The 14,348-nt window shown below is 43.9% G+C and overlaps 1 protein-coding gene across 4 annotated transcripts in view; it reads right to left on the bottom strand.

Moving 5' to 3' along the window:
• Nucleotides 1–14,319, bottom strand: part of fars2 (phenylalanyl-tRNA synthetase 2, mitochondrial) — a 63,991-nt gene extending 49,672 nt beyond the window's left edge. For 2 of the 4 annotated variants that reach the window (XM_028005257.1, XM_028005259.1), the window contains exons 1-2: nucleotides 14,186–14,319; nucleotides 9,894–10,010 (exon numbers count right to left, since the gene is read on the bottom strand). The gene's annotated coding sequence lies outside the window, so the exon portion shown is untranslated. Of the gene's footprint in view, nucleotides 1–9,880; nucleotides 10,011–11,413; nucleotides 11,543–14,185 lie in introns of those variants that run through there. The other 2 variants (XM_028005258.1, XM_028005260.1) reach the window with 2 other exon arrangements.
• Between the last annotated feature and the right edge of the window lie 29 nt (nucleotides 14,320–14,348).

Raw genomic sequence — 14,348 nt, 5'->3', positions numbered from 1 at the left:
GGGTTCACGGAACATCACCATGTTTCTGAGGTGACCAGAACCAGCCAACACCACCAACACTACTAAATCATTTGGTTTCCATAGGAACCATAAATACCAACAGACAAAACATGAACAGCCAGAAGGTTTGATGAGAAATCAGAAAAACAGTTTGAGGAGTTTATGGAAAAATCTATAAAAATGCAGAAAAAAATGCATTTTAAAAAAAAAACGTTTTATTTAACGTTTCTTTAAAATCTCGTTCTCCTGAACTCAGCATCGTTCATCTGGTGAATTTTAGGTTTCGCTAATTAAACTCCGACATTAGAGTAATAAAGGCTGGGACTTTTTAAACAAGCCAAAAACAATAAACGCATTAAAGTTATTCAGCTTCAGGTTTTCATAGAGTTATGAGCAAAAACTTTAACTTTTACTTTATTTAAGTCAAAATATGATAAAAACAGAAAGCAATTTAAAATATGAACAAATGAGATGAAGGTCAGTAAATCACAGATTCTGTTCATCCGTCCATCATCACTAAAACATCTAAAACTGATCGTCACATTTTCTGATCCTGAATGTCTGTAAATAATTAAAATACAAATAAAAACATAAACTATTAAAATATGACAACTTAACTTCCTTTACACTGAAAAACAGAAAATCATCAGCATAGAGAGAAAATCTGTTGGTTTGTTTAGGTTTATTAACTGTCCGTTCATCCATCCTGTACATTTTGCTGAACTCTCTAATAAAACCTTTTTCTTCCTGCTGCAGTTTCCAGGTTGATGGTTTTATGTTGATCTAAATGTCATCCTGTTTATCTTTTGAACTTCCTGCTGCTGGGCCGTAAAGGTTTCTAAACTTTAGGATCCTGCTGGACTAAAATACGACCTCTCGCTGCTTCCAGTTAATAACGGAGCAGAAATCAGCTTCACCTGAAGCGGTTTGTTCTCGGCCAGCCGCCGCTGAGCTGCTCTTCCTCCTGCCGCTGTTTGCTGATCAATCAGCCTGGATCCGGTCAACACATTTATCATTTGCAGTCAGCAGCGGGGAGCAAAGTGTAAAAATAAATCGGCAGCTCCTCAGCGGAGGTCAGGCGGGGCGGGAGCCGCAGGTGAGCGTTTACAATTACACTAATGGATGAAGATCCAACAGCAAAGGTTGCAGCGCGCCGCCATCAGTTACCGCCGCCCTTTACCAGGCAAACATCCGCACCGTTCTCCCTCAGCCAACAGGCTGCAGCACTGCAGAGGCTCTGCAGCAAAACGGATTGATGCTGCGGACCGGACCGGCCAGCGCCGAGGCGTCAGGGGTCAGAGGTCAGGGACAAGTCAAGGTGAGGTGAGACTAAACCATCAAACCGAGGCTGGGAAAAAACTCTGACTGAGCTGGAGGCGATTTTCCAGAGCAGGACGGAGAACCAGAACTTTTAAAAATAAAACGCGAACGAGTCGAGTTTCTGCACCACAGCGTGATGTCATCAACATGGCTGGCACAAACAGGAAGTAGAGCGTTAGAGAGGTCGTCCTCCTCAGAGGCCCTTTCAGTTTGGTTCCTCTGGTAAGGCAGAGCCTCCGATGAACTCAGTAAACGTTTCCGTCTGTCCTTCAGCGCGTTAACTCAAAAATCATCAAGCAAACATAAAAATGCTTTTGCAAGATTGAGGAAGTTATTGTGAGTTTTGTCGTTTCATCTTTTCTAAAGCGATAAATCAAAACCTGAATAAAAACGTTGAAGGAAACTCTGAGAAAATTAAATCATTTCTTCCTGCATCTTTTCTCACCTCAGTGTTGATCAGGCTGATATTTTCACTTCCTGCAGATTCATTTCTGCTGACAGGTTTCAGAAAAATGAGTTTTTTATTATTGGGTCCATAATGTTCTGCTTCATGTGGATTTTATGAACTGAACCCGATTCTTCACGATTCTCCTCGTAGCATGAGATCCTGGGTTCCATATGTCCGATCCTCCGGCGCCAAACAACACACACATGGCCGCCCACACACACACACACACTCACACACACACACACACACACACACACACACTCACACACACTCATACAGGGAGGTGGAGAAATGAAACCTGAATCTTTATCTTGAGGGTTTTTCTACAATATTTCTTCTGATTTGAGTCATTTTTAGTTTTTCCTCCATAAAGATGATTATTTAACACTAAAACTATGATAACTCACATTACAGTAAATCTGTTAGAGGTCAGAGGTCAACAGACCAGAATACAAACGTTAACATGGATCACTGAGACCTGATGAAGCTCAGATTATTTAATATTAAATGCGGCTAACTCAGAGACCGAATGTTTCTGTTTCTATGGTTACGATTGGAAACAAGGGGAGAAGCGGTTTGGGACGTCGCTTGTGCGTCAGATTTACGGTCGTACCAGAAACACACAAACACAAAGGATCCAGATGAAAAAACCTGTTTAACATGTTAAAATCTAATTAATTTTCAAATTAGTGAGTTTAAATCTGGATTTATTAAACTGGACGGAGGGAAAACGTCTCTTTGGTTGGAGATTCTAGTTTTAGAAAATCTGGATGTTTTCATGTTTCTGGAGTTTAGTTTCCATAAATAAATCATCAGCAGAGCCGGGTTGGAGGAAGCTGCTCTAAATCTGTGCATTTATTCAATATTTAGCAAATAAAAGGGTTTTGACTGAACCGTTTCTCTGTTGGGCCGCTCGGAACCAAACAAACCCAAAGTTTCTCTTGTTCAGCTGAATTTTACGCTATTCCAGTGATTTCTGCAGATCCGGTCAAGCTGAGCTGCTTTGTAATTCCCAGGTGTTGTCTGGTTGTTTCCACCAATTACAGCTGCCACCGGGTCCGGTTGGCGGTTCTGACGGGGAGCAGCAGAAACATGACTCACAGGTTGTGAATCCCTTGTTTGGCTGCCAAAGGCTTGTTCCGACTAATCGGCGCGGCGGCGGCCAGCAGCGCCGCGTACCGCTGCCAGATCGCTTAAGGACGGGCGGCACGACCCGGCCAGAACCCAGCAAACATCCCAGCCCCGTCACCATGGTGACACACATGAAGAAACGCATCAGAGAGGCATAAAAGAAGCGGCGCTGCAGGAACGCTCAGGGATTCATCCGGACAGAAAAAAGTGACGCGCTGACAGCAGGAAGTGATAAATCACCGACTGCAGAGGAGGAAGAGGAGCGAGGAAGATGGAGTGAGGAAGAGGAACGAGGAAGAGGAGCGAGGAAGAGTCCTGAGACACAGGAAGTGCGAGGAGATGATGCACAGCGCTGCTGTCCTGCTTTTATCCTCAGCAACAGACGATGTGGACGAGCTGAGCTGCTGGTACCGAAGACATGTTGAGTCGTGTTTTGGCTGCTGGACAGCGAGAGAGAGCGAGACGTTCAGCAGACAACAGGAAGGCTGAACTCCTTTGTTCTGGAACATTGGCAGCATTTGGAAAATCTCTGAGCTGTTTTAACTTTCTACAAACTGCTGCTGATGCTAACCATGCTAACTATGCTAACTGTGGCACAGTGACCACTTCCTGTGGCACAGTGACCACTTCCTGTGACACAGTGACCACTTCCTGTGGCACAGTGACCACTTCCTGTGGACGGTTGTTAAACACCTGGATGGTGACGGATTAAAACTGAGACCAGCTCTTCTATTTCATACCTACTGATGAAAATCCCACCAGAAGATTCTGACTGTAAAATGAATTTATTATGTTGATTTATAATTTGCAGATTATAAATGAACCAGATATGAAACGTTTTCCAGAAACAGATTCTGTTCAGTTTGCCCAGATTATAGCAGATATTGATATTCAATAAAAGATTTATTTTATAAAACCAGTCGGCCTCCTACAGAGACTCCATCTGTTATTAAATACTCTGTAACGACGGTTTGGACCAACAAGCCGCCATGTTTAATGACATCATCAGCAGGTTGACCTCTGACCCTGAACGGATGGAAACCAACATGGATGCCTGGTCCGACTGGTCCTGGGTCAAAGGTCAGGAGGCGATGATCTGAGAAGCTGCTGAAACTGAAACAAGGCAGGAGTCGATCCGATTCATCCGCCATCATTTGTCCCAGCTGCTCTGCATCTCCTCCTCCTCCTCCTCCTCCTCTTCCTCCTAATGAAGTCATATCTGCGGATGTTCTGCTCAGAGAAGCAGGCGGCTCTCTGACAAGCAGCATTAGATCAAACCTGCAGCAGCAGAAACATAATAAAGGAAGAGATTTCTATGGATATAAAGAGAGAAGGAGGAGGAGGAGGAGGAGGAGGAGGAGGAGGGGCTGACACGATGAAGAACGAGGCAGATTTTATGGGCGGTGTAGAAAAGTGCCGAGGCAGCAGCTCCATCTCATCCACCTGACTGAGCAACAGCAACTGGTTTTCCTGGGATCCGACCAGCACGGCGAGGCCGGCTCTACAGGAGACGGTTTCTACACACAGGGACTCGTCGCCATGGAAACGAGGATTCACTACATCTACAAAAATACGAGGACCGTTTAGGGATGATCCAATATGAAAATATGGGCCAATATCGATAACCGATCTGAGTATTGATGATCAATTAATTTCTACATCATAAAGTAAAAACTCAGCGCTGAAACCTCTAAACTACCCACAATGCTTTGTGATGACAGAAGAGTCACCAGAACCTACTGAACCCGTTTAACACCTGATGGTCCGGTCGACCCGGTTCTACTGGAACCAAACCAGGGAGGAACATTTCTACAGATTATTGGTCCCAGACGTCGTCGTCTGGGTTTTAGTACCAATGGACAATAAATCAATAATCATAGACAATAAATCAATAATCATAGACAATAAATCAATAACTATAGATATTGTGACAGACGTGATGATTATCAATAGATAATACATTGAATAGTTAATATATAGAACATTCACTGAACTCTGATCCAGAACCGCACAGCATTCTGGGAGATGTAGGCAGAGAAAGGCTTTAGCTGCTCAAGCTAACTCAGCTAGCTTGGTAGCATCAGCTAACTCACTCGCTCTGCGGTTGCCTAGCAACAGCCTGCTGAGTAACTTGCGCAGCAGCAGTTTCATGTTTATCCTCTGTGACTCAAAACTGCTTCACAATAATAAAACGGTGTGGGGTGAAAGGTCACAGGAAATGCCCCGTCACCAGTTTGGTTGTTTTTCAGATACATAAAACAAAAAATGTACCAATAATTATTGATATTAACTGATAAAAACACTTCTAGAGTGATAAGCCAAATTGTCCAGCCATTGTACCACAATATGAAGCTCCAAACTAATTTCACATCGTTTCATTTTCCGTTAAATCTCTACATCAGACCCAAAGTTCAAAGTTCAAACTGACCTGAAGGATCATGTAGATACATCCTGAACCAACCAGGTTCTGCTCAGTTCAAACCATCATAATCTGAAATAATAAACCATAAATCTGTTTTTTTTTCTACTTTCCTCATTCGTGAGGATGAGCCGTGATGTCACTTCCTCCATCACCAATCCTGCCTGGTTTCTGCGTGAAGCAGATTTTCTTTCTCATCCTTCATTATTATTTCATAGCAGCTGGGTCAGTTTGGAGGCGTCAGGACTTTGTGACAGCAGCGTTGGGTCGGGCCCATCGATCGCTGCAGGCCGCCGCCCTGAGGGACGCCGCCGCCCGTCCCAATCAATCACCTCTCTGGGATTTTCCTGCGGCGAGCCGACAGAAACCTGAAGCTAACTGGTGTTGATGTGGCTGCTGGAAACGCTGATCCCAGCAGAAACAGAAAACCCTGAGCTGATGTTCTGCACACAGAGATCAGAACTCCCCGTTAACTCTCACCAGAACGAGACGTTTCTGTTTCACAATCATAAAAATGAGTTTAAACATAAAGTCAGTTTATCACATGAATATTAATGAATGAATCAGAATCTGATCCCACTGAAACAAACTGATGAGGTCAGCTTGGTGCCTGACGGTAGCATCAGAGGCTAATAGAAGCTAACCTCTCTGTCTGATGCCGTCTCACTTCCTGCTGCTGCTCTATTAAAAGGTCCAGTTGATCTGCTGCTGGAGGAGCAGCAGAAGGTGAGGAATCCACCTGAACACCTGTTAACCTCCACGCCGCCACGCCGCCACAGGCCAGAACCCGCTGCAGCGCTAACACGCTCAGGAGAGGCTGAACAGAGGCTGGAAGTTAAACATGGAAATCTGCGGCACACGGAGACGAGCAAAACGTTTTTGGCTGATTTAGCCGCTCGGCTCTTCAGGGATGTGAGAGAAACAGACGTCTGGTTCCCCCTGCTGGGCCGACAGCCGTCCTCTGGGGGGCGCTGCAGGCCGGGAGCCACTGCTCATAATGAAGGAACACCGACAGAGAGCCAACACAGAGGGTTTACACCAAAACAAGAGGCACTGCAGAACCAGAACCAGAACCATCCGCTGGCCAGAGAGTCAGCATGTTGATCCGTTCTATCGGTCATGATCCAGCTGAGGGTTGGATCGTAGAAACTGAGGGCTGCTCTTTATTCACTAGAACGGGCCCTGAAGGTCCAAGATGCTCCGTCACACTTGGCTGGACAGCGGTCAGCGCGGACTGCAGGACGGCCGGCGGACAGAAAAACAAAGATCAGTTTTTACGCCTGAGAGTCGACAGCAGCAGTGTTCAGGACCCTCAGCAGCCAGAGACCGGGCCAGGGGCCCGACCAGATCATCAGTCCTGCTGGTCTTCATTCGGACCCTAAAGACTGAAACTGATGGAAATGAAGGAACGTAGACAATCAGTTTAAATCTCTAAGGTCAGAGCTGGGTGGCTGAGGATGAACCAGAAGACGCCAGCAGGCCGTTCCACTGGTTTCTGAACGCATCTTCAAACCTCTGCTGTGTTTCCACACAGACTAAAGAGGCTCCAGAGTGGACTGCTGCTCCACTTGGCCTCTGCAGAACAGCTGGTCTTTCTGAGCTAACCGGTCAACAGTTGGTCAACAGCTGCCAGTCATCTCAGCAGCAACCTGCTGAGAAACCAGCAGCTGACCGGATCAAACCACCTCCACCAGTCCAACCAGTTCCCTTCTCTGGCGGTCAGACCCTGGCCTGTTTGTGCGGTAAGACTGAACGTTGCCGTGGCGACGAGCTGAAACGTCTTTGGGTCGTTAAATTAAAGGGAACCAGTAAATAAAGGAGAAAGCTCAGATCTGGCTGCTAGCGCCCTCTATTGACGACTCATCCTCGCTACGGGCGACTGCTGTCAATAAATCGCTCTGAACTGAACCAGTTCAAGAACTAGAGTTCTTTTATTGGAAACACTGTGAGAAACTTGAACTCCTTCTTTTCCCCCAACCAAGAGGAGGAAAGTTCAACTTCTCTGGTTTTAAGTTTTCATGTTTGGCTGAAAACGGATCAGTGAAAGTTCAACTGAGTTAATAACTTTTATTATTTCATCACCTTCCATCTTTATTTGATCAAAGAACCTGATCAGAAATAAATGAGTTCCTCCAATCAGAACTCACCCAGCTCTGTTGCTAGGTAGAAAAAGAGACTCTACTGTCAACAACCCAACTCTTATCAGATTCTCCATTGTTTAGTAGATCTGGGTCCAGAACCGGTCCAGAACCGTCCGACCGGCCCGTCGGGCTGAACCTGCTGTGAGGATGGAGAGTTCTGGGTTTTTATTCCCACCAGTGGGTCCGTTATTACAGAACCACTGGAGGCTTATTAAAAACCACCAACTGTTCGGTGCAGATGAGACGTTTGGATTTAAACCTTTCTTACTGAGAAACATGAAAATCTTTATGCAAATACAGGCTGCAGCTAAACGCAATACAATACTGTAAAACATTTAAATATTCACATGATTTTACTGATCTGACGGAATATTCTGATGGTCTGACATTTGGGTTTTTATTCTCAGAACCATCAGAAAAAAGGCTTAAAATGTTCCAAACATTTATTATTATTATTTTTTAATCTATATTTTAGTTGATCTGTTCAAATCTGGACCTTCATCCTGATGAGCTGAGACTCTTTAGGTTCTACCAGAACCGGTCCAGGAGCTTCGCTCTCCTGTCCTGGTGGAGAACCGGCAGATCTCAGATGAAAGAGGAAGCGGGTCGACCCGGCAGGCGGTTCTGACAGTTATGATCGACGTTCATCTGGAAATCTGTTCACCGCTGAACATCTGACAAATAAATACAGAAAATCTGCCAGAACCAAAACCTTAAAAAATATAAAATAATCCAGTTTAACTCTGAACAAACTGAGGAAACCGAGAAATGATCAGATGAAAACGATTAGAGCCAAGAAAAGAGATTTACTGAGACTAAAGTCACAATATTACAAAAAATATGAGAAGAAAGCTACAGTCAGCGCTAGCTGCTTAGTGCTAGCTGCTCAGTGCTAATAGATCTCCGCTAACAGCTAGCTGCTCGGCGCTAACTGCTCAGTGCTAACTGAAAACCCTTCAGCAGGTTGACTCCAGTGAAGGCCCTCAGGGGCCCGACACTCTGCTGCCTCTAATTAGCACCTCCAGGATTGATTTTCACAGCTTTTACTGATCAGAATATGACACTTCCAGACTCCACTGAGGGGTCAGAGGTCACAGAAAAGCAGATTTAAAGGAAAAGAGGCTGAAAATGCTGAATTGAAGCAGCTAGATGTTGCACGAGTTTTTCCTTCCCCTGATTTCACCGAGTTCTGAGACGATGGGAGTGTGTTTAACACGTTATATAACCGTGTGTGTGTGTGTGTGTGTGTGTGTGTGTGTGTGTGTGTGTGAGGTGGGCTCAGCAGGTTCAGGAAGGCTTTCCTACAACAGATGGAGGACACCAGCACACAGAGACACAGCGCCAGGAAAACCCAAGAGCTTCCTGCAGAAAACAGATTTATCCACACAGACAGAACCAGAACCAGAACCACAGAACCAGAACCACAGAATCAGAACCACAGAATCAGAACCGCCTGCTGCTCAGAAACTCAACATGTAACAGAGCCAGAACTCTGGTTCCGGTCAGGAGCTGATGGACGGAAACAGGAAATAAAAAGGAGACGGTTTTCGATTCATCAATAAGAAAATCTGTTATGACCGATAACTGATATTTACTGATATTAATGTATTTCCTTTCACTTTCACCGCCGTGTAAAACCAGTTAAACTCCAGAATCCTGCTCTGCATCCAAACCAACAGCAACAAGATAGAAACAAATATCAGTTCTTAATATCAGTCCAGATTTATTGATCGGACGTCAACACCGATTTATCATGAATCCCAAGAAACGGAGAGAGAACGGAAACCAGAAACAGGAAGGAAGAGATGAGGTTGGGAAAATAAAGGGAGACAGGAAATAAGAAAAGAGAAGAAAGAAGAGAGGAAGAGCTGCAGGCGATGAGCTGCGACTCGCCCAGATTAACGAACGTCCAGCAGACGCTCCGTCACTAACACAGATACACTGTAAAACAATAAACACTTATTTATCTAGTTTACACTGAAAACATCTGAGTTCAGTCGAATCAAGACAAATTCACTTTTCAACAAGATATATGAGTTTGTTTTAAGTCAATGATTCTTGAATATTAGAGAAAAAGTTTGATTTTTTAACTTGTAACCTGGGAAATGATTCAGTTTTTTGCATTTGTTCTCCAGAGCAGCTTCTGGACTCAGAGGACAAGGAAAAGGTCAGAGTTCAAAGCTGAGGTCACCCTGGGGGTCAAGGCCTTGGTTTCCATGGCGTCGGCCTGACATTAAACACAGCGACCGGCGGCGCGTTGGGAATCGTTCAGTTTAAACAGTTTAGTTATTCATCCTGAGTCGGACGGCCGCCGGTCGTTGCGTTCCCAGCCGGACTGACATTCAGGAGGCCTGGAGCCCTTCACGGCGCAGACTGAACATCAGTTTTATTTAACACGTCTGGAAATGTCAGAGTGTTTAACGGCTGGTTTTACCTCTCCACAGAGGAGGCCGGTCGATCTGCAGCGGTCCGGCTCGGGTCCCAGACGGGTTCTTCCGCCGTCTGAACACGGGAGGAAGCGATCGATGGCCGAGACGCCGCGGTCCTTGATCTGCCAGGTGGAAAGGAGACGGAAAACTCAATCTGCAGCTCACGGCTCAGCGATACGGAAACAATCAGCCGGAGAATCAAAGCAGCTCATCAGGGCTGAGAGGGAAGCTGCTCCGACCATCAGGCTTCATTACATCCAATCAGCTCACAGGGTTCAGCGGCAGAGCGCCGCGCTGCCAAACCGCTGCACAACACAGGCCCAAAACGTTACCTTATGGTGAGGCTCACACTGGCTTAGGTAGCTAAAACGCTAACTGTGCTAACCCTAAAGCACTAAAAGTAAACAGTTGTTCTGCTAACGCTAAAGCAACAAATTATTTAGCAGAAGCTAAGATTAAAGAGCTAAAATAACAGAATTTAGTTCAAGCTATAGCTAAAGCGCAGGAGCTAACACTAAAGTTCTACAACAACTTAATATTTAGCAGGAACTAACTCTAAAATGCTGCAACACTATTTAGCAGAAGCTAATCCTAAAGCTCTACAACAAGGTCATATTTAGCAGGAGCTAGCATTAAATGCTCTAGTGACATAGTGTTTAGTTGAAGCTAATGTTACAGCACTACAATAACATTATTTAGAGGATGTAGATGTGCAACAACAGTAGTAGTTAGCAGAAGCTAACATTAGGAAACTACAACAACATAACAGTTATCAGAAGCAAATGCTAACGCGCTACAAAAACAGTTTAATCCTAATTTTAAAACAACACAATATTTAGTTTAACACTTTAGTGCTACATCATATGAATTAGCAAAAGCTAAATCGCTAAATTCAACCAGTTGATAGCCGCCTTGTGTAAATAACATGCTAACGCTGTAAAACAGACTTCACAATAAAAGCATGAAAGTAAACTTCTACTTGAATCTTTGACAGTCGATAACCAAAACAACACAGTCAAACTTTATTCAACGGAAGTAAATCAGAATTTATTAGAAATAAATTATCTACGGGAAGCTAAGTTCGCTAAACGTTTTCAAAGTTGTCAAAACCACTAAACTCCGTTAGCTCTGCTGTTAGCGCCTTAGCGGAAGTGTGCCACCACTGGCAGTTATAAATAACCTGAAGTGAATTTGCCCCAGGCAGGCATGGAGCCGCTAAAGCCCGGATCTTCCGGTTCCCGTTCCCAAGCCTCCATCCGGCCGTCACTCAGCTCCCGTCTTTAATGCAGCCTGTTCTCCCCGAGTCTCTTTTGGAGAGATTTAATACTTTTCAACAAACTATTTATATTTATTATAATCAGTGGCTTTGATGAGGTTGGAGCAGCTGCTGCATCCAGGCAGTGAACCGGAGTTACGAGCTGACTCCCTGTAATGTGGCTGATGTTGTTGCTGTTATTGGGCAGAACGTTTAGTTTCTCTCGAGTCTTGGTGCAGCTGAAGCTGACAGGAAGTGATCAGAGCCGACCTGGGACTGGGAGATGAGGCTGAGGATGAGAGGCGCTGCGGCCCGGTGAGACAGAAGCTGCTCCTGATCTGCAGGATTCAGAGGATGAGTCGGGAAGAGTCGGTCCGGTCGGCTGGGACTGAAGGAAATCCTCCTTTATTGATCTGAGAGCAGAGCCGTCCGTCAGGCTGACAGACACCGCAGGAGCCGGAAACAAACATTTCTAACTATTTATTTATTAAACTGGCGTTTTTCTCAACGTAAAGGAACAGCAGGAAGTATTCTGAGTAGAAATATTTAGTGACGTTTGGACTTCCACAGCTCTGCCTTTCTTTCTATCAGAATCCCAAAAGTTTTACTTAATCTGATAATGTCGGCCTCCATTATGATTATTAATCCATAATAATTAATAATCCATTAATAATCCATCTTCCTCCTCTGCCATGTGGTCCGTCCGTTTTTCCTCAGTCTGCTGCAACTTGTAGTGATTATAACTCAGCTGTACTTACATCATGACGCAGGTGATCTTCCGGTTCACCTGTCTGGTTTTAAACCAGGTCATATCGCAGAGCACAGCCTGTTGGTGCAACTCACCTCCTAAATACTTACAATAATTCACCTGTTTCTGCTTTTTTGTAGTGTTTAGCTCAGATATTCTAAAATTTTTATTTTTTCTAGATATGCCTAACATGCTATTAGCTGGTGTTTGAAAAGCAGCCAATCCAAAAGTGGCATTTATTTTCCTTGATGTTGATTGGCTGAACCCCAAACAGGTAGATAAAGACAGACAGCAGCTTCACATGTATCACTAAAACTATTTCCACTGCGCGTGTTCATACATGTTAAGGTATATGTAGTGAGTTTTTAGAAAAGGGTTTAAGTTTGTAGGGATATAATATCATTCAACATTTCCTCTAAATCAGAGGTTTAACTGACTTTTCTTGACTTTGACGTTGATTGGACTCCACAGGCTCTGACTTCCTGTTTCTGGTGATTCCCTCCAGAACCTGCTGAGACCTGCTTCTGTTTAAACTCAGATTAAACTTTTTAATTTGAGAATTAAGTTCTGCAGAATTTAGGATTTATGGTTCTGAAAGTTTAGCTTATAGCGTTTCTAAAATATAACCAAAACACACTTTTTAAAATAAAAGTCACAAACTTTACTTCCTTCACAAATGTTTGAGACTTTTTGGCCTCCATATATTCAAAACTTATTTTTTTTAAAAAAGGACAAAAATTAAAACTGAAAGATAAAATAATAATAAATGGATAAAAAAGGACCAGAAAATGAGAAAAATGTCACAAACATGTGACAAATGTCTAAAAGTCATTTAGATCTATGAACTGTGTTAGCCTAACACAATGTGTGTATTTGTTGGGTTTCAGCAAACACACCGGTCTAAAAATGGACCGGGTCGCATCAGCGCCAACAAAGAACCAACACGGGCCGACACACACAGCCGGAACCGTGACCTTTACTGTCACAGACAGACGGATATCAGGAGTCAGGATGTGTCTGTGACCTTTTACACATCCAGGCTAAAGATCACACACACACACACAGATGTTATGGGGTTTAGCGGTACAGGAAGTAGACTCAGAGATAGTAACCCGGTTTAAACCCATTAAAACATTTAGAGCTCATCATTAGGAACACATCAGCAATGGCATTTTAAAGATTTTGTTCTTTCAACAATTAGCAGCTGGTTAGCAGCTCCCTGACCTCTGACCCTAAATCCAAGAGGAGTTTAAAGGGAGGCTTCATGGACACAGAGAGGAGGAGGAAGTTTAAATCATCACATCCTCTACTCCACAGGAGTCAAACTCCAGTCGCTGTCCTGCAGGTTTTAGATGAGCCACAGGTACAAAACACTGGAATGAAACAGTTTAATTTCCTCCTGCTGGTGTGGACCGGTTCTCCAGAACCTTAATGACCTCATTATTCTGTTCAGGTGCTGCAGCAGAGGCTCATCTAAAGGTTGCAGGGCAGCGGCCCTCCAGGACCGGAGTTTGACACCTCTGCCCTACTCCAACATCTCTCTGCCCGGCTTTCTGACCAGACAGATTCAAAAAGGAGCAGCAAAAGCAAAAGAGGTGGATTGGCATAGCTAGCTAAGAATTGATGGAGTCATTCAGGACGTGTTGCTGTGAAATATTTGCTCTGCTGCCTGGATATTGAGCTGTTAGCATGTCAGGCTGTCATGAGGCTGTTATACAGCAACAGTCTTCAGTCAGAGGCCTCTTTGGATGTGTTGCAAGACAGACTGCTACAGGAGAGCCTTCCTGCACACAGCATCACAGGCCACATCATCTCTTTAAATATTCTTACAGTGACATTTAGTTTTTCCTTTGGGATAAATCAAATATTTTTGAATTGATAAAATCAGATTAATAAAGTGAAGCCTTATTTCCGTTTTGGGTACATGTAGCTTTGTTACTTTTCTTTTAACAGTTCTGTGGAGTCCAGTTTAAGAACTGTCACAGCAGAACCTACTAGCTGTATATTAAAGGTTGTCGGAGGTTTAAATAGCTTTGTGTCTGCATAAACATGAGGGTTAAGTTAATTTAAAGCAGCTGCAGCTCAGCCAGTTACCTCTGCAGCAGGGTTGCTCACATGTTGACCCAAAACAAAGACGTTTTATGTGTACAATAAAGCTGTGAAAAAGCAGAACCACCACCAGCTAGTGGGGTGTAGTGAAGAATTTAACCATCGTGGTGCAGTTCATTCACTAAAGCCTCATGTTTCTCTACTTAAAAACATATTTATAGGTTAAAGAAGCAAAGCTAACTCACCTTCTGTCACTCTCCTGTGTTGGGCTGTTGTTTAGCTGGCGGAGGTGCGCCTGTACGGCTTAAATGCAATAAATATTCTATTACGTCTAAAACGTATATTTATTATATTATTAATCTTTACATTTTTAAACCAAGTTTGTTTTCAAAATAAAACAAATAATCA

The sequence above is a fragment of the Xiphophorus couchianus genome, chromosome 21, assembly GCF_001444195.1.
Source record: "Xiphophorus couchianus chromosome 21, X_couchianus-1.0, whole genome shotgun sequence".
In the NCBI taxonomy this organism is placed as follows: Eukaryota; Metazoa; Chordata; class Actinopteri; order Cyprinodontiformes; family Poeciliidae; genus Xiphophorus; species Xiphophorus couchianus.
This window is presented reverse-complemented; position numbering and strand designations above follow the sequence as displayed.